The sequence below is a fragment of the Canis lupus genome, chromosome 29 (genome assembly GCF_003254725.2).
Source record: "Canis lupus dingo isolate Sandy chromosome 29, ASM325472v2, whole genome shotgun sequence".
NCBI lineage: Eukaryota > Metazoa > Chordata > Mammalia > Carnivora > Canidae > Canis > Canis lupus.
The window spans coordinates 29,696,267-29,707,582 of NC_064271.1; positions in this window are offsets into that span (position 1 = coordinate 29,696,267).

Consider the following 11,316-nt stretch of genomic DNA (forward strand, 5'->3'; position numbering starts at 1 on the left):
TTCAACACTATGTTCCAACTTGACTATAGCCATTCCAGCCATTACATCTGCTTTCCAACCAGGCAGAAGAAGAGAGAAGAAAGACAACTCCTCCCACTAACATATACCCCAGAAATTGTACATATCACTTTTATTTATATCACATCGATCACATGTAGTCACATGGCCATAAAAGAAGGCTATCAATTTAGTATTTATTGTAGACATATTTTTTTGTCAGCTAGATTTCAGGGATGCCATTGCTGATGAAAAAGGGAAATGGGAAGATGGCGTAAGAGTAGGGTCTCCAAATCACCTGTCTCCACCAAACTACCTAGAAAACCTTCAAATTATCCTGAAAATCTATGAATTCGGCCTGAGATTTAAAGAGAGACCAGCTGGAATGCTACAGTGAGAAGAGTTCGCGCTTCTATCAAGGTAGGAAGACGGGGAAAAAGAAGTAAAGACACAAAGGCCTCCAAGGGGGAGGGGCCCCGCGAGGAGCCGGGCTGAGGCCGGGGCGAGTGTCCCCAGGACAGGAGAGCCCCGTCCCGGAGGAGCAGGAGCTGCACCGACCTTCCCGGGGGAAAGGGGCTCGCGGGGAGTTGGAGCAGGACCCAGGAGGGCGGGGATGCCCTCGGGCTCCCGGGGACAGTAACAGCAACTGCGCGCCCAGGAGAGTGCGCCGAGCTCCCTAAGGGCTGCAGCGCGCACGGGGGGACCCGGCGGGACCCGGAGCAGCTGAAGGGGCTCGGGGGCGGCTCCGCGGAGGGGGCTGCGCGGCCCCGGGAGCAGCTCGGAGGGGCTCGGGCAGAGGAAGAGGCTCCGTGCGGAGGGGGCTGCGCGGTTCCAGGAGCAGCTCGGAGGGGCTCGGGCGGCGGCTCCGCGGAGGGGGCTGCGCGGCCCGGGAGCGCGAATCCAACAGCGCAGGCTCCGGAGCACAGGGCGCCGGGACACAGCCCAGGATCCCGCCTCCCCCGGGACAGGCAGAGGCCGGGAGGGCCCAGGACAGCCAGGACGCTCCTGCCCCAGCTGAGCAGAGCAGCGGCCCCGCCCCGGAGCCTCCAGGCCCTGCAGACGGAGTTCCTGCCGGAGCTGAATCCAGGTCTCCAGAGCTGCCCCGCCACTGGGGCTGTTCCTCCTGCGGCCTCACGGGGTAAACAACCCCCACTGAGCCCTGCACCAGGCGGGGGCACAGCAGCTCCCCCAACTGCTAACACCTGAAAATCAGCACAGCAGGCCCCTCCCCCAGAAGACCAGCTAGACGGACAACTTCCAGGAGAAGCCAAGGGACTTAAAGTATACAGAATCAGAAGATACTCCCCGGTGGTTCTTTTTTTGTTTGTTTGTTTTTGTTTTTGTTTTGTTTTGCTTTTTGATTTGTTTCCTTCCCCCACCCCCTTTTTTTCTCCTTTCTTTTTCTTTCTCTTTTTCTTCTTTTTTTTTTTTCGTTTTTTTTTTTCTTCTTTTTCTTCCCTTTTTTTTTCTCTTTCTCTTTTCTTTCCTTCTTTCTCTCCTCTCTTTTTCTCTTTTTCCCAATACAACTTGCTTTTGGCCACTCTGCACTGAGCAAAATGACTAGAAGGAAAACCTCACCTCAAAAGAAAGAATCAGAAACAGTCCTCTCTCCCACAGAGTTACAAAATCTGGATTACAATTCAATGTCAGAAAGCCAACTCAGAAGCACTATTATACAGCTACTGGTGGCTCTAGAAAAAAGTATAAAGGACTCAAGAGACTTCATGACTGCAGAATTTAGAGCTAGTCAGGCAGAAATTAAAAATCAATTGAATGAGATGCAATCCAAACTAGAAGTCCTAACGACGAGGGTTAACGAGGTGGAAGAACGAGTGAGTGACCTAGAAGACAAGTTGATAGCAAAGAGGGAAACTGAGGAAAAAAGAGACAAACAATTAAAAGACCATGAAGATAGATTAAGGGAAATAAACGACAGCCTGAGGAAGAAAAACCTACGTTTAATTGGGGTTCCCGAGGGCGCCGAAAGGGACAGAGGGCCAGAATATGTATTTGAACAAATTCTAGCTGAAAACTTTCCTAATCTGGGAAGGGAAACAGGCATTCAGATCCAGGAAATAGAGAGATCCCCCCCTAAAATCAATAAAAACCGTTCAACACCTCGACATTTAATTGTGAAGCTTGCAAATTCCAAAGATAAGGAGAAGATCCTTAAAGCAGCAAGAGACAAGAAATCCCTGACTTTTATGGGGAGGAGTATTAGGGTAACAGCAGACCTCTCCACAGAGACCTGGCAGGCCAGAAAGGGCTGGCAGGATATATTCAGGGTCCTAAATGAGAAGAACATGCAACCAAGAATACTTTATCCAGCAAGGCTCTCATTCAAAATGGAAGGAGAGATAAAGAGCTTCCAAGACAGGCAGCAACTAAAAGAATATGTGACCTCCAAACGAGCTCTGCAAGAAATTTTAAGGGGGCCTCTTAAAATTCCCCTTTAAGAAGAAGTTCAGTGGAACAGTCCACAAAAACAAAGACTGAATAGATATCATGATGACACTAAACTCATATCTCTCAATAGTAACTCTGAATGTGAACGGGCTTAATGACCCCATCAAAAGGCGCAGGGTTTCAGACTGGATAAAAAAGCAGGACCCATCTATTTGCTGTCTACAAGAGACTCATTTTAGACAGAAGGACACCTACAGCCTGAAAATAAAAGGTTGGAGAACCATTTACCATTCGAATGGTCCTCAAAAGAAAGCAGGGGTAGCCATCCTTATATCAGATAAACTAAAATTTACCCCAAAGACTGTAGTGAGAGATGAAGAGGGACACTATATCATACTGAAAGGATCTATTCAACAAGAGGACTTAACAATCCTCAATATATATGCTCCGAATGTGGGAGCTGCCAAATATATAAATCAATTATTAACCAAAGTGAAGAAATACTTAGATAATAATACACTTATACTTGGTGACTTCAATCTAGCTCTTTCTATACTCGATAGGTCTTCTAAGCAAAACATCTCCAAAGAAACGAGAGCTTTAAATGATACACTGGACCAGATGGATTTCACAGATATCTACAGAACTTTACATCCAAACTCAACTGAATACACATTCTTCTCAAGCGCACATGGAACTTTCTCCAGAATAGACCACATATTGGGTCACAAATCGGGTCTGAACCGATACCAAAAGATTGGGATTGTCCCCTGCATATTCTCGGACCATAATGCCTTGAAATTAGAACTAAATCACAACAAGAAGTTTGGAAGGACCTCAAACACATGGAGGTTAAGGACCATCCTGCTAAAAGATAAAAGGGTCAACCAGGAAATTAAGGAAGAATTAAAAAGATTCATGGAAACTAATGAGAATGAAGATACAACCGTTCAAAATCTTTGGGATGCAGCAAAAGCAGTCCTAAGGGGGAAATACATCGCAATACAAGCATCCATTCAAAAACTGGAAAGAACTCAAATACAAAAGCTAACCTTACACATAAAGGAGCTAGAGAAAAAACAGCAAATAGATCCTACACCCAAGAGAAGAAGGGAGTTAATAAAGATTCGAGCAGAACTCAACGAAATCGAGACCAGAAGAACTGTGGAACAGATCAACAGAACCAGGAGTTGGTTCTTTGAAAGAATTAATAAGATAGATAAACCATTAGCCAGCCTTATTAAAAAGAAGAGAGAGAAGACTCAAATTAATAAAATCATGAATGAGAAAGGAGAGATCACTACCAACACCAAGGAAATACAAACGATTTTAAAAACCTATTATGAACAGCTATACGCCAATAAATTAGGCAATCTAGAAGAAATGGACGCATTCCTGGAAAGCCACAAACTACCAAAACTGGAACAGGAAGAAATAGAAAACCTGAACAGGCCAATAACCATGGAGGAAATTGAAGCAGTCATCAAAAACCTCCCAAGACACAAGAGTCCAGGGCCAGATGGCTTCCCAGGAGAATTTTATCAAACGTTTAAAGAAGAAATCATACCTATTCTCCTAAAGCTGTTTGGAAAGATAGAAAGAGATGGAGTACTTCCAAATTCGTTCTATGAAGCCAGCATCACCTTAATTCCAAAGCCAGACAAAGACCCCGCCAAAAAGGAGAATTACAGACCAATATCCCTGATGAACATGGATGCAAAAATTCTCAACAAGATACTGGCCAATAGGATCCAACAGTACATTAAGAAAATTATTCACCATGACCAAGTAGGATTTATCCCTGGGACACAAGGCTGGTTCAACACTCGTAAAACAATCAATGTGATTCATCATATCAGCAAGAGAAAAACCAAGAACCATATGATCCTCTCATTGGATGCAGAGAAAGCATTTGACAAAATACAGCATCCATTCCTGATTAAAACTCTTCAGAGTGTAGGGATAGAGGGAACATTCCTCGACATCTTAAAAGCCATCTATGAAAAGCCCACAGCAAATATCATTCTCAATGGGGAAGCACTGGGAGCCTTTCCCCTAAGATCAGGAACAAGACAGGGATGTCCACTCTCACCACTGCTATTCAACATAGTACTGGAAGTCCTAGCCTCAGCAATCAGACAACAAAAAGACATTAAAGGCATTCACATTGGCAAAGAAGAAGTCAAACTCTCTCTCTTCGCCGATGACATGATACTCTACATAGAAAACCCAAAAGTCTCCACCCCAAGATTGCTAGAACTCATACAGCAATTCGGTAGCGTGGCAGGATACAAAATCAATGCCCAGAAGTCAGTGGCATTTCTATACACTAACAATGAGACTGAAAAAAGAGAAATTAAGGAGTCAATCCCATTTACAATTGCACCCAAAAGCATAAGATACCTAGGAATAAACCTCACCAAAGATGTAAAGGATCTATACCCTCAAAACTATAGAACACTTCTGAAAGAAATTGAGGAAGACACAAAGAGATGGAAAAATATTCCATGCTCATGGATTGGCAGAATTAATATTGTGAAAATGTCAATGTTACCCAGGGCAATATACACGTTTAATGCAATCCCTATCAAAATACCATGGACTTTCTTCAGAGAGTTAGAACAAATTATTTTAAGATTTGTGTGGAATCAGAAAAGACCCCGAATAGCCAGGGGAATTTTAAAAAAGAAAACCATATCTGGGGGCATCACAATGCCAGATTTCAGGTTGTACTACAAAGCTGTGGTCATCAAGACAGTGTGGTACTGGCACAAAAACAGACGCATAGATCAGTGGAACAGAATAGAGAATCCAGAAGTGGACCCTGAACTTTATGGGCAACTAATATTCGATAAAGGAGGAAAGACTATCCATTGGAAGAAAGACAGTCTCTTCAATAAATGGTGCTGGGAAAATTGGACATCCACATGCAGAAGAATGAAACTAGACCACTCTCTTTCACCATACACAAAGATAAACTCAAAATGGATGAAAGATCTAAATGTGAGACAAGATTCCATCAAAATCCTAGAGAAGAACACAGGCAACACCCTTTTTGAACTCGGCCATAGTAACTTCTTGCAAGATACATCCACGAAGGCAAAAGAAACAAAAGCAAAAATGAACTATTGGGACTTCATCAAGATAAGAAGCTTTTGCACAGCAAAGGATACAGTCAACAAAACTCAAAGACAACCTACAGAATGGGAGAAGATATTTGCAAATGACATATCAGATAAAGGGCTAGTTTCCAAGATCTATAAAGAACTTATTAAACTCAACACCAAAGAAACAAACAATCCAATCATGAAATGGGCAAAAGACATGAACAGAAATCTCACAGAGGAAGACATAGACATGGCCAACATGCATATGAGAAAATGCTCTGCATCACTTGCCATCAGGGAAATACAAATCAAAACTACAATGAGATACCACCTCACACCCGTGAGAATGGGGAAAATTAACAAGGCAGGAAACAACAAATGTTGGAGAGGATGCGGAGAAAAGGGAACCCTCCTACACTGTTGGTGGGAATGTGAACTGGTGCAGCCACTCTGGAAAACTGTGTGGAGGTTCCTCAAACAGTTAAAAATAGACCTGCCCTACGACCCAGCAATTGCACTGTTGGGGATTTACCCCAAAGATACAAATGCAATGAAACGCCGGGACACCTGCACCCCGATGTTTCTAGCAGCAATGGCCACTATAGCCAAACTGTGGAAGGAGCCTCGGTGTCCAACGAAAGATGAATGGATAAAGAAGATGTGGTTTATGTATACAATGGAATATTACTCAGCTATTAGAAATGACAAATACCCACCATTTGCTTCAACGTGGATGGAACTGGAGGGTATTATGCTGAGTGAAGTAAGTCAGTCGGAGAAGGACAAACATTATATGTTCTCATTCATTTGGGGAATATAAATAATAGTGAAAGGGAAAATAAGGGAAGGGAGAAGAAATGTGTGGGAAATATCAGAAAGGGAGACAGAACGTAAAGACTGCTAACTCTGGGAAACGAACTAGGGGTGGTAGAAGGGGAGGAGGGCGGGGGGTGGGAGTGAATGGGTGACGGGCACTGGGTGTTATTCTGTATGTTAGTAAATTGAACACCAATAAAAAAAAAAAAAAAAAAAAAGAAAAAGGGAAATGGCTATTAGAAGGTCATGTCTAATTGCTGTCACGTCAGAGAACTAATGATTATGAACATCAGGAAGTGCAGAAAAAAAAAGAAATGAACATTTAAAAAATATCCAGAATAAACTGAATGCATACCTGTGGCCAATATTATCCTAGAAAATGACATAAATGGTACCTCATTTGATCTTCACAGCAACTCTGAATCAAAGATATTACCATTCAATAAATCAATAAATTCTAACCTGGATTTGAGTGTTAGGCAGTCTTATTCTTCATCTTATGTTCATTGTTATCTGATGAATTCTGGACCAGCAGTTAGACATTTTAAATATTAGGGTGAAAAAAAGTTGAAAAATATATGTTAGCTATCTCAATTGTTAGTATATTGTAGTCAACCAAATATGTACTATGATATCATGACAATACCTTAAACCGTATTTCCATCACCTAACACTCTTTTTTTTTAAAGATCTTATTTATTTATTTGACACAGAAATGGAGAGAGAAAGAGAGAGAGAGCAAGCAGGGGGAGCAGCAGAGGGAGAGGGAGAAGCAGGCTCTCTGTTGAGGACCCCGGGATCATGACCTGAGCTGAAGGCAGATGCTTAACCAGCTGAATGAAACAGGCACCCCATATGTCACCCAATACTCCTATACACATATTTGCATAGTTTCATTCATTACATATAAGGATGCAAAATAATATTAACTATATGCAGATCGCATACATATTTTATTCCAATTCTATGTGCAAGCATCAATTTGCTTAATGATAGGTTAACATATCCCTGACAAAATTTGCCATGTTAAAATTTAAATATGACTTCTTGAAAAGATGTATAAATGCAAACTTTTGCTAACTATGCAAAATGATAATTATTTTGAAATGGATACATGTATTTCAGTATCTTCATTTAATTTCCAAAGGCTTTTTAATTTTTTTCTTTTTTTCCAATTTTTTATTTAAATTACAATTAATTAACATACAGTGTAATATTAGTCTCAGGAGTAGAATTTAGTGATTCATCATTTACAGACAATACTGAATGCTTATCACAAATGCCCCCCCCCTTAATCCCTATCACCCATTTAACCCATTCTCCCACCCACCTCCCACCAGCAACCTTCCATCTGTTCTCTATAGTTCAGTCTTTTCTGATTTGCCCCTTTTTTCTTCCCCATGTTCATGTTTTGTTTCTTAAATTTTGCATGAGTGAAATCATACTGTATTTGTCTTTCTATGACCTATTTCGCTTAGCATGATAGTAAATCCATTTAGCAAGATTTTATTCTTTATTCTTTATTCTTTATTATTTTTGATGGCTCAGTAATATATGTGTGTATGTGTGTATATATATATACCACTTCTTTATCCATTCATCAGTCAGTGGACATTTGGGATCTTTCCATAATTTGGCTATTGTTGATAATGCTGCTATAAACATCGGGGTGCGTGCATCCATTTGAACCATATTTCTTAATCCTTTGGGTAGATACCTCGTAGTACAATCACTGCATCATAGGGTAGTTCTGTTTCTAACTTTGAGGCCTCCGTACTGTCTTACAGAGTGGCTGCACCAGTTTGCATACCCATCAGCTGTGTAAGAGGCTCTCCTTTTTCCCCATCCTCCTCATATCTGTGGTTTTCTGTGTTGTTAATTTTAGCCATTCAAGCAGCTGTGAGGTGGTATCTCATTATAGTTTTGATTTGCATTTCCCTGATGATAAGTGATATTGACCATCTTTTCATGTGCCTATTAGCTATGTTATATATCTTCTTTGGAAAAAATGTTCATGTCTTATGCCCATTTTTTTAACTGGATTATTCATTTTTGGGTGTTGAGTTTGACAAATTCTTGATATATTTTGGATATTAACTGTATATCAGATGTGCCATTCACAAATATCTTATTCTCCTTGGAAGCCATCTGGCTCTGGACTTTGTTGGGATATTTTTTATTTCTGATTCAATGTCTTTGCTTGTTATCAGTCTGTTCAAGTTTTCTATTTCTTCCTTTTCAGTTTTGGTAGTTGTCTGTTTTTAGAAATTTATCCATTTCTTCCAGATTGTCAAATTTGTTGGTGTATAATTTTTCCGTAATAAATATTCTCTTATAATTGTTTTAACTTCTGTGGGGTTGGTTGTCATGTCTCCTATAAATATGATTTTATTTATTTGGTCCTTTATCTTTTCTTTTTGATAAGTTTGGCTAATGAATTATCAATTTTATTAATTCCTTCAAAGAACCAGCTACTCAGGCAGCCCAGGTGACTCAGAGGTTTAGCGCCACCTTCAGCCCGGGGCGTGATCCTAGAGACCCGGAATCGAGTCCCACATCAGGCTCCCTGCATGGAACCTGCCTCTCCCTCTGCCTGTGTCTCTGCCTCTCTCTCTGTGTGTGTCTCTCATGAATAAATAAATAAAATCTTAAAAAAAAAACCAGCTCCTCATTTCTTGATCTCTTCCATTGGTTGGGTTTTTGTTGTTGTTGGTTTGTATACCATTTATTTCTGCTCTAATCTTTATTATTTCCCTCCATCTGCTGGCTTTTGGCTTCATTTGTTGCTATTTTTCTAGCTTCTTTAGGTGTAATGCTGGGTTACTTATTTGAGATTTTTCATATTTCTTGAGATATGCCTGTATAGCTACTTCACTCTTAGGAGGACCTCCTTTGCTGTATCCCATAGGTTTTAAACAATTGTGCTCTCATTTTCATTCATTTCTTTGCATTTTTAACTTCTTCCTTGATTTCCTGTTTGACCTATTCATTGTTTAGTAGTATGTTGTTTAGCCTCCATGTATTTGTGGTCTTTCCAAATTTTTCCGTGGCATTGACTTCTAGTTTCATAGCATTGTGGTTAATGATGGTACATAGTGTAATTTTAATCTCTTTGTATTTGTTGAGGCCTGATGATTTGTGATCCTAGTATGTGATCTATTCTGGAGACGTCCATGTGCATCTGAAAAGAAGGTGGATTCTGCTTCTTTAGGATGGAATGTTCTGAATATATCTATTAAGTCCATCTGGCCCAGTATGTCACTCAAAGCCATTGTTTCCTTGTTCATTTTCTATTTAGATTATCTGTCCATTGCTTTAAGTGGGGTATTAAAATCCCCTACTATTATTGTATTATTATGAATGAGTTCCTTTATGTTTGTTATTAACTGTTTTATGTATTTAGGTGCTCCTGCTTGGGTACATAAATATTTGCAATTGATAGATCTTCTTGCCAGATTGTCCCCTGAATGTATATAGTGTTCTTCTTTGTCTGTTTTTAGAGTGTTTTTCTAATTTGTCCCATATAAGTATTGCTACTGCAGCTTTCTTTTGACATTCATTTGTGTGATAAATGTTTCTGCACCTTGTCACTTTTTGGGGAATGGGTTAAATAAGCAAGGGAGATTGAGGAGGGTACTTGTGATGAGCATAGTTTTATGTAAGTGTTGAATTACTAAATTCTACACTTGAAACTAATATTACACTGTATGTTAACTAGGAATTTAAATTTTTAAAAAAAGTTTTTTCACCCCCTCACTTTCGGTCTATAGATGTCTTTAGGTCTAAAATGAGTCTCTTGTAGGCAGCATATTGATGAGTCTTGTTTTTTATCCATTTTGACATCCTAGGCCTTTTGATTGGAGCATTTAGTCCGTTTACATGCAGAGTAATTATTGATACCTATGTCTTTATTACCATTTAATTGTTTTGTCATTGTTTCTGTAGATTTTCTCTGTTCCTTTCTAGTCTTTGTTGCTTTGGTCTTTCTTTCTCACTCAGCGTTCCCTTTAATATATCTTGCAGGACTGGTTTCATGATCACAAACTACTTTACTTTTTGTTTGTCTAGGAAACTCTTTCTGTTCTTATTCTGAATGATACTGAATAGAGTATTCTTGGCTGCAGATTTTTCCCATTCAGCACTTTGAGTATATCATGCCAGTCTCTTCTGGCCTGCCAGGTTTCTGTTAAAAACTCTAAGCTTATGAGTTTCCCCTTGTATGTTAAGAACTTCTTTTGCCTTTCTGCTTTTAAGATTTTTTTTCTCTATTGCTCTGTTTTGCCGTTTAATTCTAATATGTCTTGGTGTTGCCCTACTATTGTTGATTTTGAAGGGAATTCTCTGTGTCTTTTGGATCTGGATGTCTGTTTGATTCCCCAGGTTAGAAGTTTTCTGCTATGATTTTTTGAAATAAATGTTCTGCCCTCTTTTCTTTTTTTTCTTCTGAGACTCCTATAATACGAATGTTATTATGTATGATGGAGTCACTGAGTTCGCTCAGAACTCTTTTAAATCTGTGTGCCATTTGAAGTAATGGTGTGATTACCATTTTTTCATTTACTCTTTCAACCTAAAAAAGGAATAAATGACAACATTTTATGGAAAGAATATGTGCATGTTTAAGAAATTGATATTATATTTTTACCAATAGTTCGCTCAGATGCACTGGTTATCTACAAATGTTTCTTATTAATTAATGGAAATACACAGTTTTAAGGCTGAAAAGAAATTAAGTTTTAAAGAGCTCATCATTTGGATACATTTATGTAACTAGTCAGTGGAAGAATAAAGGTGGTTTTTTTCTTTTTAATTTGAGAGAGAGAGAGAGAGTAAGAGTATAAGCAGTAGGGAGGGGCAGAGGGAGAGGCAGGCTCCCTGCTGAGCAGGGAGTCTGACACAGGGCTTAATCCCAGGACTCTGGGATCATGACCTGAGCCAAAGGCAACCACTTAACTAGCTGAGCTACCCAGGCACTCCTAGTCAGTGGACG